The following is a 15,672-nucleotide window of genomic DNA, read 5'->3' on the forward strand; positions in this document are numbered from 1 at the left end:
AACAGAAAAGCCTCGGTGTGGAGTCTGGACCCCGCGCCATTGTAAGCTGTGATTTGGGTTTCCCGCCGCGTGGCGGCTGGCTGCCTCTACAGTGGCTCGGCAAGGAGAGAGACGCGCAGAAGCTCTGAGAACGGCAATCTGCGAACGGCAGGGAGGCGTGCACTGACTTGTGGTGAGGTGAGTGAGAGAAACTGACACTCTACCACAGTTTGACTCCAGCAGAGGACTTTCTGGGCCCGAGCAGTCCTGCGGGAGCAGGGCACGGTGGCGACTCCAGCCATACATCCCCCTCTCGGGCGGGATTGGTGAAAAGTGCCTGGCCTGCGTGACGCTGCTGGCGGACCTGGTAGGCTGTCCCAACCCAGATCCCAGAGCCTGACGGTGGCCGGGAGGGGAGACGCGTAGGCTGCCTGGTCCGTAACTCCCTAGTGCGCAGCGGTGAGCGGGAACACCTAACTGGCGCAATTCGATCAGGCTGTGGCTGACTGGGAGAGAAGCTGGGCCTCTTATATAAGCTTGCATATATAAGGAACAGAGAAGAAGAGGCAGCATGGGAAGAGGCAGCAACAAGAAAGGCTCCTCGGCTCCCAATTCTGAGAATCAGGCAATAGCAGACACCGCACCAATACACATAAGGCGCCATATAGAGAGCCTCATAGACCAATTCAGGAATGAATTTATCAACGACCTGAAGCTAGAAGTATGCAGAATAGTTAGAGAAATGCTAAGTACCACCCAAGAAAAAACAGGTGGTGGAATAGAAGAACAGAAAAAAAGGGGAGAACTGTTTGATGGAGAAAACAGAGAAAGCATAGAATACGTGAAGCAGGTTCAAAGGGACTACCAAGATACTAAGAAGTCTATCGAAGACTGGCATAACAGCTTGAAAGAAACTAAGGACAGACTATCTGAACTGGAGGGCAGACTTGTAATATGGGAGAATGAAATGAAAAACTTCTTAAAAATAACAAAGAAACAAACAGCAATAATACAAAGACAAGAAGATGATAAGAGGATCCATAACTTAAGGATTAAGAACATAAAAGAAGAAGTAGGGACACAAACAAGTGAACTACAAAAGCTACTCACAGAAATAATCCAGGAGAATTTTCCTAATTTAGCAAAAGGTAAAGATACTCAGATGTATGAGGCATACAGGACCCCAGCTACCTACAACCCAAACAGAGCAACACCCAGGCATATAATAATAAAAATTCCAGAAATTCAATACAAGAACAGAATATTAAAAGCTGTCAGAGACAAGAAACAGACCACTTACAAGGGAACACCCATCAGAATTACAGCAGATTTCTCTGCACAAACCATCAAATCACGAAGAGCGTGGGGGGAAATAATTCAAGCTTTGAAAGATAATAATCTCCAGCCAAGATTGAGATATCCTGCACGACTGTCCCTGGAAATTGATGGAAAAACAAGGTGCTTCCAGGATAAAGAGGAACTGGGGGAATTTGCAACCACCAATTCAACTCTACAGAGAGTATTGCAGGATATTCTAAAAAAAGAAAAATACAAAGAATCCAGAAATAATGGCAGAGAGGCCACAACGAATGGAGCAGGGAACAAAATGAAGAAGACAAACTGACAGCTACTGAAAAAGAGCTCAACAGAAATGAGGCAGAGAAGATTGGATGATAGGAACAGCTATTTTGAAGAAAATGACATCTTAATAGGTAATACTGATTTAGTATCATCTTGTTTTGAAGTCTCATCTAGCTTTTGTCCTTCTGTCTCCAACAGTCTAAATAGGCTGTATCTTATTGGATTTTATTATGTACGATAGTATAAGCAAAAACCTTTTAAAGACAAGGAGATTATACAGAAACCATTGTTCATTTTCTGTTAGTTGATTCTAAATACTCTGTAATGCTGTCATTCTCTTGAATGGTTTTACATTGCTTTGATATACTTAATGCTACAGTATCCGAAGTTGTACTCAAGGATTTCAAAGAAAGAGACAATATGGTAACTACTTTTAGGTTAGGATTATCTGGTGGTGAAACACTATTCTGCTTAAATGGTTATGTTTTGATCTGCACTGTTTCGTTGTTATGCCCTCTTTTATCTCAATCTCCACTCCATTATTTACTTTTTTATCTTTATCCTTTTAATTAAAGGAAAAAAATAGCAGGATATATTATAATAACCCACTTTGACTTTTCATTACCTTGATTTAAAGCCCTGTATTACTCTCACCATCTGGTTTTTAACTGATGTTCCCCTATTCTGTTTTGCTGGATAGTATCAGGTTCAAAAGTTTAGCCATCAGCTGTAAAGATAATGAGATTCATTATGACGCCCATTCTTGTTGACTTTTATCTACTTTTGAAGACCTACAATGTCTCCAATGTTTTGGTTTTGTCGGTTTTATTCTTTACTGTTTTGTTCAATTGTATTATAACTAACGATATAGGCAATTCTATTAGAGATAGCGGGAGGCATTATGGTAACCATTGTTGATCACCTTGTATTATGTTTTTACATTATCTATTATGTCCACCCTTTTGACTTGACCGATTCAGTTCTGTTATGTCACATTTGGTTTTACTCTCTTCCAAAAAAGTAATAAGAACCGTGGGAGCAATGAAACCCAAAATGTGTAATAGTCATGGTACAAAAGAGAGGAAAAGAAAGTGCTCCAAACTATATAACTGCATGTATATTTAAGTGTATAAGATAGAAAATGATATCACAGAGTTTTATTGGATCAATGAACAGAACTGTTTGCAGTATCATTGATGGAATGTCCACTTTACAAGCTTTAATTTTGTGACTTGAACAATTATTTCTAAGATGACAATATGTAATCCATTAACTAGTGATTTCCTACTGTTCATTTTTTTTTCTGTAAATCTGCATAACTTGTACCCTTTCCCTGCTTTTTTTTTCTTTTCTCCTTAAATAAAATTTAAAAAAAAAAAAAAAAAAAAAAAAAAAAAAAAAAAAAGAAGTGAAAGATCTATACAGGGAAAGTTATAATACCCTGGAAAAAGAAATTAAAGAGCATCTCGGAAAATGGAAAGACATCCCTTGCTCATGGACAGGAAGAATAAATATTGTGAAAATGGCCATTCTCCCAAAACTCTTATATAGATTCAATGCAATTCCAATGAAAATACCATCAACATACCTCATAGATCTAGAGAAATCAATCCTAAAATTCATCTGGAACCAGAAGAGACCTAGAATAGCAAAGACAATTCTAAGCAGCAAAGGCAAGGCAGGAGGCATCACAATCTTTGACTTGAAGTTATACTACAAAGCAACCATAGTAAAATCAACATGGTACTGGAATCAAAACAGAGCTGAAGATCAATGGAATAGATTAGAAGATACAAACACCTTCAACCACCTTATCTTTGATACAGGGGCCAAACATGTTCACTGGAAGAATGACAGTCTCTTTAATAAATGATGTTGGAAAAACTGGCTCTCCATATGCCAGAAACTAAAACTAGACCCATACCTATCACCATGTACTAAATTAAAATCTAAGCGGATTAAAGATCTGAATATTAAAACAGAAACACTAAATCTGTTGGAAGACAAATTGGGTAAAAATCTTGAAGACATAGGGGTAGGTAGAGTTCATGAACAGGAATCAAACCACACAGGAAATGCTTGCCAGAATCAATAACTGGGATCACGTCTTATTAAAAAGTTTCTGCATGTCAAAAGAAATCTCCAGCATAGTGATAGGAAAACCCAGAAACTGGAGAAAAATCTTAGTGAACTGTCCCTCAGACAAAGAACTTCTGTCTAAAACATATAAAGAATTTTAGAAAACCAGGCCCCCAAAATTCAAAGATCCAATCCAAAAAATGGGCATCTGAGATGAATACATAGTTCTCAGATGAAGAAATACAAATGGCAAATAAATACATGAAAAAATGTTCATTATTATTACTCATTAGAGAAATGCAACTTAAAACCACACTGAGACTCTACCTTACTCCAGAAAGAATGGCCAGGATCAAGAAAACCACCAACAACAAATGCTGGAGAGGCTGTGGTGAAAAAGGAACTCTCCTGCACTGTTATTGGGAGTGTAGACTGGTGCAACCATTGTGGAGGTCAGTCTGGAGAGATCTCAAAAAGCTGAGATTGGAAGTCCCATTTGATCCAGCTATTCCACTTCTAGGCATATTCCCAGAAGAACTGAAAACATCATACTACAGTGATATATTTGCACCCATGTTTATAGCAGCACAATTTGTGATAGCCAGATCTTGGAAACAACCTAAGTGTCCATCAACTGAGGAATGGATAAAAAAAAGTGGTGGTATTTTTATACAATGGAGTACTACTCAGCTATAAAGAATGATCACATTGAGATATTTATAAATAAATGGATGCAACTTGAGACCATACTCATAAGCAAAGTAAATCAAAGTCACATGTATAAATACCGTACAGTCTCCCTAGTGTAAGAAATGGTAATACATAAAAGTATGTGGTAATCATGATTCCCCATTAGATTGCTTTGAAGCGTTACAATGTTTTCATTCATGAGTTGAAATGGTTTTATCCTAGGTTGTTTGATTTTACTGACTGTGATGGTATGAACAGCTATTTTGAAGAAAACAAGACATTATAATAGCCAGTGCTGATTTAATATCATCGTGTTTTGCAGTCCTACCATGCTTCTGTTCTTCTGTCTTCATCGGTTCTATCATGCTGTATCTTATTGGATTTTATTATATGTGATAATATAAACAAAATTTTTATGGACAAGGAGATAATATAGTAACCATTTTTCATTTTCTGTTATCTGGTTCTGATGCCTTGTAATAATTTCATTCTCTTGAGTGGTTTTATACTATTTTGTTATGTTTGATACTATAGTGTATGAAGATATACTCAAATATTCCAAAGAAATAGACATTATGGTAGCTACTGTTATGTCGGGTTGTCTTGTAGTAAAATACTATGTTGCTTAAATTGTTCTGTTCTGATCTGTTTTGTTTTGTCCTCTTTTATCTTAGTCTTTTTAAAATACATTTTTAAAAAAGAAGACTCCAAGACCTTCCTACACATAATGCTCTTCAAGGCAGAAAAAGTCTCTCAGACAAAAGGAAACAAATCACATGGTATTGGAGAGACAGGAAAAGCATTATTCTAAAAGCAGGTAGATGCTAGTTAGCAGAGTATATAAACAGGCAAAAAAAAGCCTTGCAAGATAATTTTCAAAGCTTTGGTCTATAAAAATTTTCATTTGAACAAGTAGAAAATGAAAACGTATTAAGCATACTTTTAAAAAGATCTTAAAATGTGTCTTACATGATTCTATAAAATGAATCATCTTCTGGGTGTCTGCTTATAACTGTTTCTTCTAAGAATTACTCCAGTGTAGTACTTTATTCTATACTCACTGTAATTTTAAGTCATTTCACACTTTACTCTCTATTTCCATTAAGAAAGTCTGGGCTTCTAATGAAAGTAGTAGCCTTCCTAGATAAGTTAGATACTCCTGGTCTCTTTCTAGATATTCCTGGTCCCCAGTCCAGTGATATTCACATGAAAAGTGGCCCATAATATTTCTGGAATAAAGAAATAAATTGAAGTAAGATATTAATATTATTTTAGAAACAGTATGTGTGTGTATGTGCTTTCTTTAAAAGATACACGTGAAAGAAGTGAAATCAGCATTTGTATCCATCCAAGAATGTTAAATATTTCTGCTAGGAACACAAGTTTTAATCCATTTTTTATTAATTTCTTCATTTTTATCTTCACACTCATTGCAGCCATGTCTCTCTGCTCTGTTTGGCTTCTGGAAACTTCCTGGAGTTTTCTCCCTGGGCTCAGCCCCTGCAGAGTGGCCTAGTATGCCAAGAACGCGTTCTCTTGCTTATCTTTGGCTCTGCAGGGTCTGATGTTGAACAGCCTGCCTCCTTACTCACAACACACTGAGATGTCTGAACTTTATTCTGCTAGTATCATGGCCCCAAAAGGGGTACAAGAAAAGAAGTGCACTTGCAAAGTCAGTTTTAGAAAGATTCTTGAGTCTCCAGTGATTAGAATTGGCTTTTCTCTGGAGAGCCTGATGCTGAACAGCCCTGCCGTGGAGGGGCAGGCAGGCGAAGCAGGATGAAGGATGAGGCGTCTTCTGATGTCCTGGAGTTGGCTGCAAGCAGTTTTCCCTGGTGTGAGTTCAGCAAAGGGGAGACACTGCAGGTTCAGGGGTTCAGTGATGAGGGAGATGTGCGTTACCTTTAAAGGCTAAAAAGGACTTGGAGAGTAGATTTGTTGTAGCAGGGGTTTTTAACTTTGAGTAGAATGAAAATTCGTGTGATCTGTCAGATGCCTTTTAGCAGAGACCACTAGGAACACCCTAGGGCTGCAAGTAGAGTTTATTGATTCATTACCGAAGAGGAACCACGGGAGTGTCTCAGCAGAGGCTATTGGAAAGCATCTGAGCTTCTTTCTTTCTGTTCTCTTCTATAGAAGAAAAAGAATGAAGGCAAAGCTTTTATAAATAAGGAGGGCAAGGAGTTGAAGGAAGGGAGGGGAATGGGGAAAAAGAGGAAGCAAAATGCATCATGTACAAGTACAAATTCCCTATATGAATGTGATCCTTGTGTATCTCTAAAATGTCCCAATTAAATAAAACAAGGATTTGTGGTTGTGCTAGATGATCTGGGGAGGGCTGTTCTGTGGGTTAGATGTTATCAGGAGTCAGGGGTAATGCTATGACCTTAATAATTTTTACGCAGTAATTGGGGAGAAGCAAGCCATATTAAAGCTGTAATTGGTGAGGAAGCTACAGTCAATCATGCAGGTTGGGGGCAATTTGACTATTCTTGCAGTTTAATAATGTTCCTTTTAAAAAAAAAATCTGTGTGGCTACATGACCATAGAGTGCCCTTGATGATGCTGGCAATCTGTGATGCTACTTGAGTTTAACAAGAGAACACCAGACCAGCTGTTGAATGTTAGGGACTGCTTTATAATTTCTCAGATGCATCCAAGATGCCGATCTACTGGCAGATAGGAAATTTATCTCCGGTAAGACACCTATGTGGCTGTGACTGAGGAATCTGACGACCATGGTTGGAGGAATATCTCTATAGTAGGCAGTAAGACTGAAAACCGAGGAGAAGCAGATTGGAGAGATCCTTGAAAACTAGGGTAAGAGGTCTGGGCATCATTCTGCAAGCAGTAACAACCACTAAAGGCATAGGAACAAAGAAGGATACTGCAAAATAGGATTTGGGATGTTCTGTCTGTTGATAGTGAACAAAAAGGTTACACAGGGATAGGAGTAGACCTAGGGATGAGTAGAAAGAAGCAAGTGGACACCAGGGAGGGGATTCTGGCCAGGGTCCTGCCTGCCCTGAAAGACTATAAACTGGATTAAAACATTTGCAGTGCGACTAGAAAAAGATTGAATGTGAAAGACCTAAAATGAGCTATGGAAATCTACTCGAAGTGACATTTAAAGGCTGGGACTTATCTCAGTGCCCTTAGCTCTCAGCCTTGTGGTTGGGGTGCCAGGGAGCACCTAGCAAATATTTAAAGAATGAATCAATCAGCTAATAAGATTATATGACTGACAGGTTGTAGGGGAGGAGGAAAAAGGAAAAATTCACAATGATTTAGGTACAGTTTGCAAGGGAAAATTCTTTCAGAAAAAGAATAATTCCATTTTAGTTATGTTGAATTTTTTAGCCAGAAATTAACAAGATGGATTTGGAATTTGAATTCAAGAGAGAGATCTAGAAAGGGGTTGCAGGGTGAATTAATAGGAAGACTGAGATCATTTACGTATAAGGAATTTCCATGGCCTAGTGGATGAGGGCAGGGAAGACAGCCTCCCACCAATTTACCAGGGCAGTTTTTGTTTTCTATCTCAGAAAATGAGCTGTCATTAAATAAAATTATGCCTATTTCAGGAATACCAAGATGAGTCTTATGAGCATCATTTTTAAATGCATCAGACAGGGCTTACAGTACATCTCTGTCCTATTGAACCTTTGACTTTTCGTGAATTTAACCTCTGTAAATTGAAATTCCAACATCTATAAAAAGTCGATAATAAATGTGAAGCCGAATTCTTAATGGTCCAGAAGAAAAATCAAAATACAAACCTCGTATGATCATATATTAGTGATGACATTTGGTAAGGATGGTTGTGCTGTGGTTCACTGAGTAGGATATTTCCATTTCCCCAGAACATGAGCACTTGTGCAGAATGGCTATCTTCAATGACCGTGCTTCTTACAGTTTAGATCTAAAATGTCCCCCCAAAGTTTCATGCTTGCAGAGGTGGAACTTCTGAAGGGAGATTGGGTCAGGGGCTCAGACTTCATCAGTGGGTTGATCCATTGCTGTGGTCATGATTTGATGGGTGGAAATAGAAATGTGGGAGGAGGGGCCTAGGCCCAGAGAGGGGTACGTGGGCGTGGCCCCGGGGCTGACATCTTGGCCCTGGCCCCTTCCTGTCTGGTTCTTCTCTGTCTCTCTGATTTCCAGCTGCCTTGCAGTGAGCAGCTCTCCTTGGCCGTACCCTTCCGCCTGGTTGCTTCTGTTCAGTGGAGACCACTGACCATGAGCCTTGAGCCCAAATAAACCTTTTTTTCTCTAAAATGTTATTCTCTTTTTGTCACACCAACAAAAAGACCAGCATAGCTCCCTTTCACATCACTGGACAAATGCTGAGAATTTAAAGTCATCCAATTGCTGCCAAAATACTGGCATATTCTCAAAGCACCTTCCAGAAGCTGAGTAAGTAGAAAATGACAGAGAAAATTCTTTTGGCTTCACCAGTTAGCACTCTGGCCAACCACTAATGGAATTCTCAAATAAAAGTAGATATATTTTAGATAGCTCTTCCTCTGGCCATTCTGAGTTTTATAAAAATGAATTTCCACACAGATCACTTAAAGTAAATGCCCTATTTATTAAAATCTAACCAAAAAGTGGTGGTGTTCTGTACAAATGCTCACCAGTACCTTAAATATTTCCTGCTTATTTTATAAAATAAATGTTTCAAGAGTACATATTGGAAATTAAATTATAAAAAAAGAAAATTAAATTATTATGTAACAGAACAGCCATTAGACTGCATTAAGAAAGTTGAGATTTTATAAGAAAATACCCTGGAGATACGGTGTAGAGCAGCACAATCCAGTGCCCTCTCATTGGAGTATTTTTCTTAGGTTCCTGTGATATGCTGGATGGAGTAGATTCAGAGGCTGAAACATCATTTCCATACTTAACACATACTGCTTGCTAACTGCTGTCCGTCTGAAAGTCTAAACTTATTAGGGCTCCTTTCACACTGACAAACCTTTATTCTAAGTTTCTTTTAGTGGCTCTCCAGTTTACTTCTGTAGCCTGTGGTATCTGTAGGGAAGCGCACTGGCCTGTATTGTGCAATACCCAGGTTTTAATTTAGAATATATACTAATTATAAAAGTGGAAAAAATAAGTATTAACTGAATATATACCATGCACTAAGTGAAAGCATATGTAATCTTGTATGTGGTAAAGCAGAACAAAGGATAAATATCACTAGACCCCACTTTATAGAAACCAAGGCTAGATAATATATCCCGGGCCACTGGGTGACAGCTCCATGTGAAACATTTAAGCTGTCTTTACAGTTCCCAATTCTTTCAATTATATACATTTCAGTGACTTGATCTACTCGTGTGTTATTTGATACTATAACTGGGGGAAAGGCTGATTCATTAGCTACACTGTGGCATTGTGCAGTTTTATACATGAAGTTTAATGGGATAAAATTAATTATAATGTGACCAGTATCTATATCTTATTTTTACATGTTAGCATCCATTTTCCTCCCTCGGGGTTGCATGTTACAATTCTGCCTAAGAGTCCCTAGTATTGTGTTTTTCTAGCCAAACTCTTTGATAGACTTAGTGAAAAATTCAATTTATGTAGTGGGTTTGTTTTTTTCTCCTTCTCCCTTTTGCAATATTCTATTTTTTCTGGAATATTTTAAGGCTGTTCTGACCATTTCCTGCTGGGTGGGACGTTTTCTGGCTCTGCTGTTTGCTTAAACTATGAAGCCATCTCAGAGAATGTGTTTTATCATCCTCTTTCCCCTGCAGAGGAGCCTCCCTACAATTTAAGGTTGTTAGTAACCTCACCAATGTGACATTTCTAATATTTATTTTTCTCATTGGAAACACAGAATGAAGGGCAGCGGTTTTCCAGCAGTTGGCCTACTTCAAACCTACTGAAAAACTACCATGAATTATTGATTACAGACTCATGAAATTGTTTCATAAGAGGAAATTACTTGAAACAGAAATATAAAGTTAATTTTAAAATATATGAGAGACATAGCTCATAAATAAAAGTCATAAGGCTTTAAAATGTGGCTCTTCCGTTTTGAGGCTGAAAACCCAAAACACATTTCTCAAGCTGCTTCTGGAGAGCAAAAGGCACAGGGACCAGGACCGGTGTATCACTGTCTTCCTCCTCATCCTTAGCAGGGCCTTTCCCACAAGAAGGTGGCATGTGGGTCCACGTATAGTTCATTTTTTTAAACAATTCTAGTGACATACTTTCAAGAATTTGTTAATAAAATAGAACAAACAGTGGTAGGATATGAAGCCAACACACGTTGTATTATTTAACGTGGAAGGGATAGTTGTTTTCACAGATGCAAACTTGAGTGCTGTCTTTTTTTTTCTCCAGTACCAGGAATTGAACTCAGGACCTTGTGCTTGCAGGCAGGCACCTGTGCCACTGAGATATAGTCTTGGCCCCTGACCTCTGCTCTGTTGAGGGAGGTGCTTCTTATTTGAGACTCCCTGGCAGGTGTTCTGACTTCCTAACACTTCCCATCAGCTGGGTGCCAACAGGTTCACAGCAGCCCATCCGGTCTTCCACGTTGGTTGTATGGCAGCTACCCTCCAAATGAATACTGCACCTCTTCAGCCACTGCAATGTCTTGGAAAGCCATCTTCAGTGGCTACGACACAGTGTGCGTGTGCACTGTCTACCATTCCATGATGTCCTCACTGCTGGACATGCAGGGCGATGCTAGGCTGGCAGGCAGGAACTGCAGCTCTGGGTATAACTGCATTTCTAGCTTGAGAAGGAACTTGCCTCCTTGGTCTCAGGTTCCCTGTTGTTAAAAGCTTTTAGGCTCTGTCGTCTCTAAGAAGCTTTCTAGATTTAAGATGTTAGCAGGACCCCCAAAATTTAATGTTAGGCTTCCACTGGAATAAGCCTAATTTAGTGCTGAATACTATTCCACCTCCTGGGGTACCGTATGCCACTTATCCAGTCAGCCAACAGCATCTTATTTTCTTCCCGCAACTGGCAATTGTGGATAAAACTTGTGTAGATATCTATGTGCAGATTTTTGTGTGGATAGAAATTTTCAGCCTCTTTTTTATAAATATCAAAGATTATTATTGCTAGATTATACAATAAGAATTTATTTCATTTTCTTCAAAATGATTGAGAGAAATCACTAACTTCCAAACTGGCCACACCACTGTGCATTCCTACTGGCAGTGAAGCAGAACTGCTGCCACTCACACCCTTGCCAACACCTGTGACACCAGTGCTTCGGATTCTGCCACCCTGAATGGGTGTGGGAGACGTCTTACTGTTGTTTCCATTTGCGTTTCTCTAACGACACATGATGTGGAGCATATTCCTGTGTGTGTATGAGCCGTCTGCGTGTTGCCTTTGGTGCATACCTGTTAAGATCTTTGGGCCATTTAAATTGGGTTGCTTGTTACTTTGTTGCTGTTTTAAGGACTCTTTATGTATGAAAAGACCTTTATCACATTTGTCTTTGGCAAACATCCCTACCAGTCCTTGATTTGTCTTCCCATTCTTGTGACATGCTTCTTAAAGAAGTAGAAACCTTTAATCATCAGAAAGGCAGCTAAGCAATTATTTCTCTCGAGCATCTAGTCTTTGGTGTTGTAGCTAAAAGGTCATTGCCATTCCCAGGTCATGTAGGCTTTTCTCCTATTTTATCTCCTAGGAATTATGTAGTTTTGTATTTTACATCTAGGTCTGTCATCTCACATCTATTTTAAAATTAAGAATTGGGAAAATTGGTTTGCCATCAATAACTTTAACAAATAGTGAATAAATTTGACAACTAGGAAGGAAAAGCAGATATTTGAGAGAAAACACAGTTTTAAATGGAGGAAACTAAAATACCAGACAGATGAAGATATTAATGGAACCAGAGAAATAAGCAAAGAAGCCAAATACAGATTAACAAGGAAAAACATGATCAAAAGGGTCCCATAGAAGTGGCAAAGGAGACAGGCAAAAAAAGACGGGCACTCCACAAAGGAACACAAATCATTCCAAGAGAAAGTCTTCATGGGAAGTGGCCTTTCACTGCATGAGAGCAGATCTCATACATACACCATTTGGAAGCAGCTGCAGGCATCCGGGATAATAAGCTCATGGCATGGCTTTGGGTCAAATACAGAGGAAGACTGGATCAGAGGTGCCATGTTACTTCAGCTAAGTGAATGTTATTATAAAGCAATAGGAAATACCTGTAAGTTTATGCCTCCACTAGAAAAAGAGAAAAACTCAGGACAACAAAAATGATTTTGAAAAAATATTTTATTACCTATGAGAAAAAGAGCATATTTAAAAATCTTCATGGGAGTTATTTCTCTACAAGATTTTAAAATAATGTATAACAATATCAATCTCTATTATTATTCTTCAAAATAGCACACTTCTGGTAGTAAAGAATTAACTGTTTTTTAGGTTCATTTTACAGTAGACAACATAATTGCCAATATTTTTAACATCTGTATTAATTGGAGAGATAGTAGATATTTAGTAGTTCAATTATATGATTTAATACAATCTGGAAAAATATTTGTGTGGTTATACAGAGAAACTAGTGTCAAAATAGTAACATTTGATAACTCTGTGAGGTGAGCACAAAAGCTCATATTATACAGTTCTTTTGTGTGTTTGAAATTTTCCATAACAAAAAGTTGAAGTATCTTTTCTTGAGCTCCGTCAGTTTTGTATGAACATGCCCTTACATTCAGAAAGAGCTCAAACGATCATACCATCTCTGCTGATGCCGTGAAACAATTTTAAGGGATTTCTGCTACAGAAGTTCCTTTGGTCCCTGTCTTTCTTTGCAGTGACTTCTGCAGCTTTTTTTCAACATCACCTAAATTTTATTTGCAAAAATATGAATTGTGTTTTTATCATTTCCACTTCAGAAACAGGAATCCTGTAAGAGATGAATGAGGACTGGGTCCTGAGAACATGATTTTCCATTGCATTTCATTTAACCTAACTTCAAATCCTAAGTAGAAGTATATTTGTGCCTTGGGTAAAGATGTGTCCGCTGTTCCATGAGAAAGCTAGAGGAAGAGCTGTATTTAAAAATCTCATTTTGGCCATCACCTGAGATTGGTATCCTAGAAATGCAGGATATTCCACCTCCAGAAAGAATGCCTGTGACTCACATTGCTTTTTTTTGCAAGCTGAAGTCTCAGCATAGATTGCCCGCCTATCTAGCTGTGGAATGTGTATACATTGATTGCATATGTTGCCATGGAAACAGAAATAGAACCAATAAACTGCATACCACAAACAGATTAAAATTGACTTAGGAACACTATGTAGGGTTGTTACAAAATTTATGATAGCACATCTCTTTATTACATCTCTTTCTATTTAAAATGGTAGTTTATAAACTAGAATTTTCACTGAAACCAATATTCCTGACAGTAGCAAGATTATTGCAAATAAATCTGAGAATGATTTAAAGTAGCTGCACATCACCACAATGGATGAATGGCATAAAATTATATGTGCTAATGATATAAGAGTAATGACATTGTTTAAAACTATAAATCCTACCCCCAAATCTGGTCCACATATATTTAAATATGATAGCAATATAATTGATCTGTGTTTTAATATGATGTACTATTTCAAAGGTGCATGTTTGCTTAAACACAGAGGTGACATGACAGCAAGACATGGTGGAGGAGAGCTGCTCACATCATGGCAGTCCAGAAACAGTGAGAGAAAAGAGGAGTTGTGGAAGGAAATAGATCCTTCCAGGTCCCACCCCCAAGGCCTGCCTACATCAATGTCCTCCTCCTAGCGTCAAGTGAGCTGGAGCACTCCCATGGTCCAATGCTCTTCCAAAGACCCCACTTACGAGCATATGAGACCCTCAGGGAATATCCACAACATTGTTTTAGTCCTTCTCTCATCACTGGAACAAAATATCCAACACCCACAAGTTGAAAGAGAAGAGGTTTATTTCGGCTCACAGTTTTTGAAGGATTTAGTCCGTAGTCAGCTAATTCAGTCCATGGTCCAAAGCAGGAACAGCATGACAGGAGGGTGTGGCAGACAATATCTGCTCACATCCTGATGATCAGGAAGCAGAGGAAGAAGTCTGAGAGGGAGGTTACAACCCCACTGACCTAACTCTATCAATGCCTTCCTTACCTTGTATAGTGCCCCCATGATCTATTCACTATCCACAAGCCCCACCTTTGAACACATGAGGGATATTCTAGATTTAAGATAATATCTCAGCCATGGCTCCCAAAAGACTTACATCCATCTCATTGTGCCAAATGCATTTAGTACATCTCTAAGAATCACCAAGACCTAAGCATTCCAGCATTGCTGAAAAGTTTAAGCCTAAAGTCTCCGAGACACGAAGAAAGCTCTTAGTTGTGAGACTGTAAAATTCAAAAAAGAAAATTAAATACTCTCACATTCAGTGGTACAAGGGTAAACATTGCCATTCTAAGAGGGAGGGACGGGAGATAGAAAGGAATTGGGCTAATGCAAGGTTGAAAACCAAAGGCCAAATACTAAATCTTGTAGTTCTATGTCCAACACCCGGGAGAACTGTGATCAGATGTGAGCTGCACATTCCTTGGGTAGCTCTTTCCTATGGCATTGCCTACACGATTTCTTTCTTGGGTGGGCTTTGTTCGCTGCCTGCAGCTTTCCTTAGCAGATGTCCCACATTCCCAGTATCTGCAGCTTCCTGGGAGCTCCACTGCATTTTCAGCTTCACTTTCATGCAGTCTGTAGTCTCAGGGCCACATGGCCTGGCCTTGCAGGCCTTTTTCTGAAATCTGGGTGGAACCCTCACTGACCCCACAACTCTTGAATTTTGTATGCTGGTAAAACCAGCATCACGTAGAGGTTGCCACCAGCTCAAGAAGTAGACAGACACCCTTAGATTGTGGTTGCAGAGGCCTCCAAGCGCCTGGATGAATGAACTCTGGGAAACTCTTTCCTAGTTTTCCCTGGATGAGTGCAGCTCACTGGAACTCTTTTCTAAATTTTTGTCACTTTTACAGTTTTGATCCTATCAAGGGTGGGGTCTTGCCTAATCCTGAGATGTCCTCAGGACACTTTTCCTATTGCCCAGGTGCACAGTATTTAGCTCTGTTTTAATGATAGTATTTTTATCATTAATGCTTCCTTTGCCCTAATTTTTCGTGTGCTTTCTTTTTTGGCAAAACTAGACTTTTCCAATAAGTATTTTGTTCTTTTTTCCTCAATGTAGATCTGGCTAAAACCTGCCAGAATCAAGCCACAATTCCAACACTGGGTTGCCTTGAAACTTCCTCTGCTAGATTAGTTAGTCCATAAAGTCTCAGGACATGGGCAAAATGTAGACAAACT

The sequence above is a fragment of the Cavia porcellus genome, unplaced genomic scaffold (genome assembly GCF_034190915.1).
Source record: "Cavia porcellus strain 051 isolate PalLab524CR breed Dunkin Hartley unplaced genomic scaffold, mCavPor4.1 scaffold_10, whole genome shotgun sequence".
NCBI lineage: Eukaryota > Metazoa > Chordata > Mammalia > Rodentia > Caviidae > Cavia > Cavia porcellus.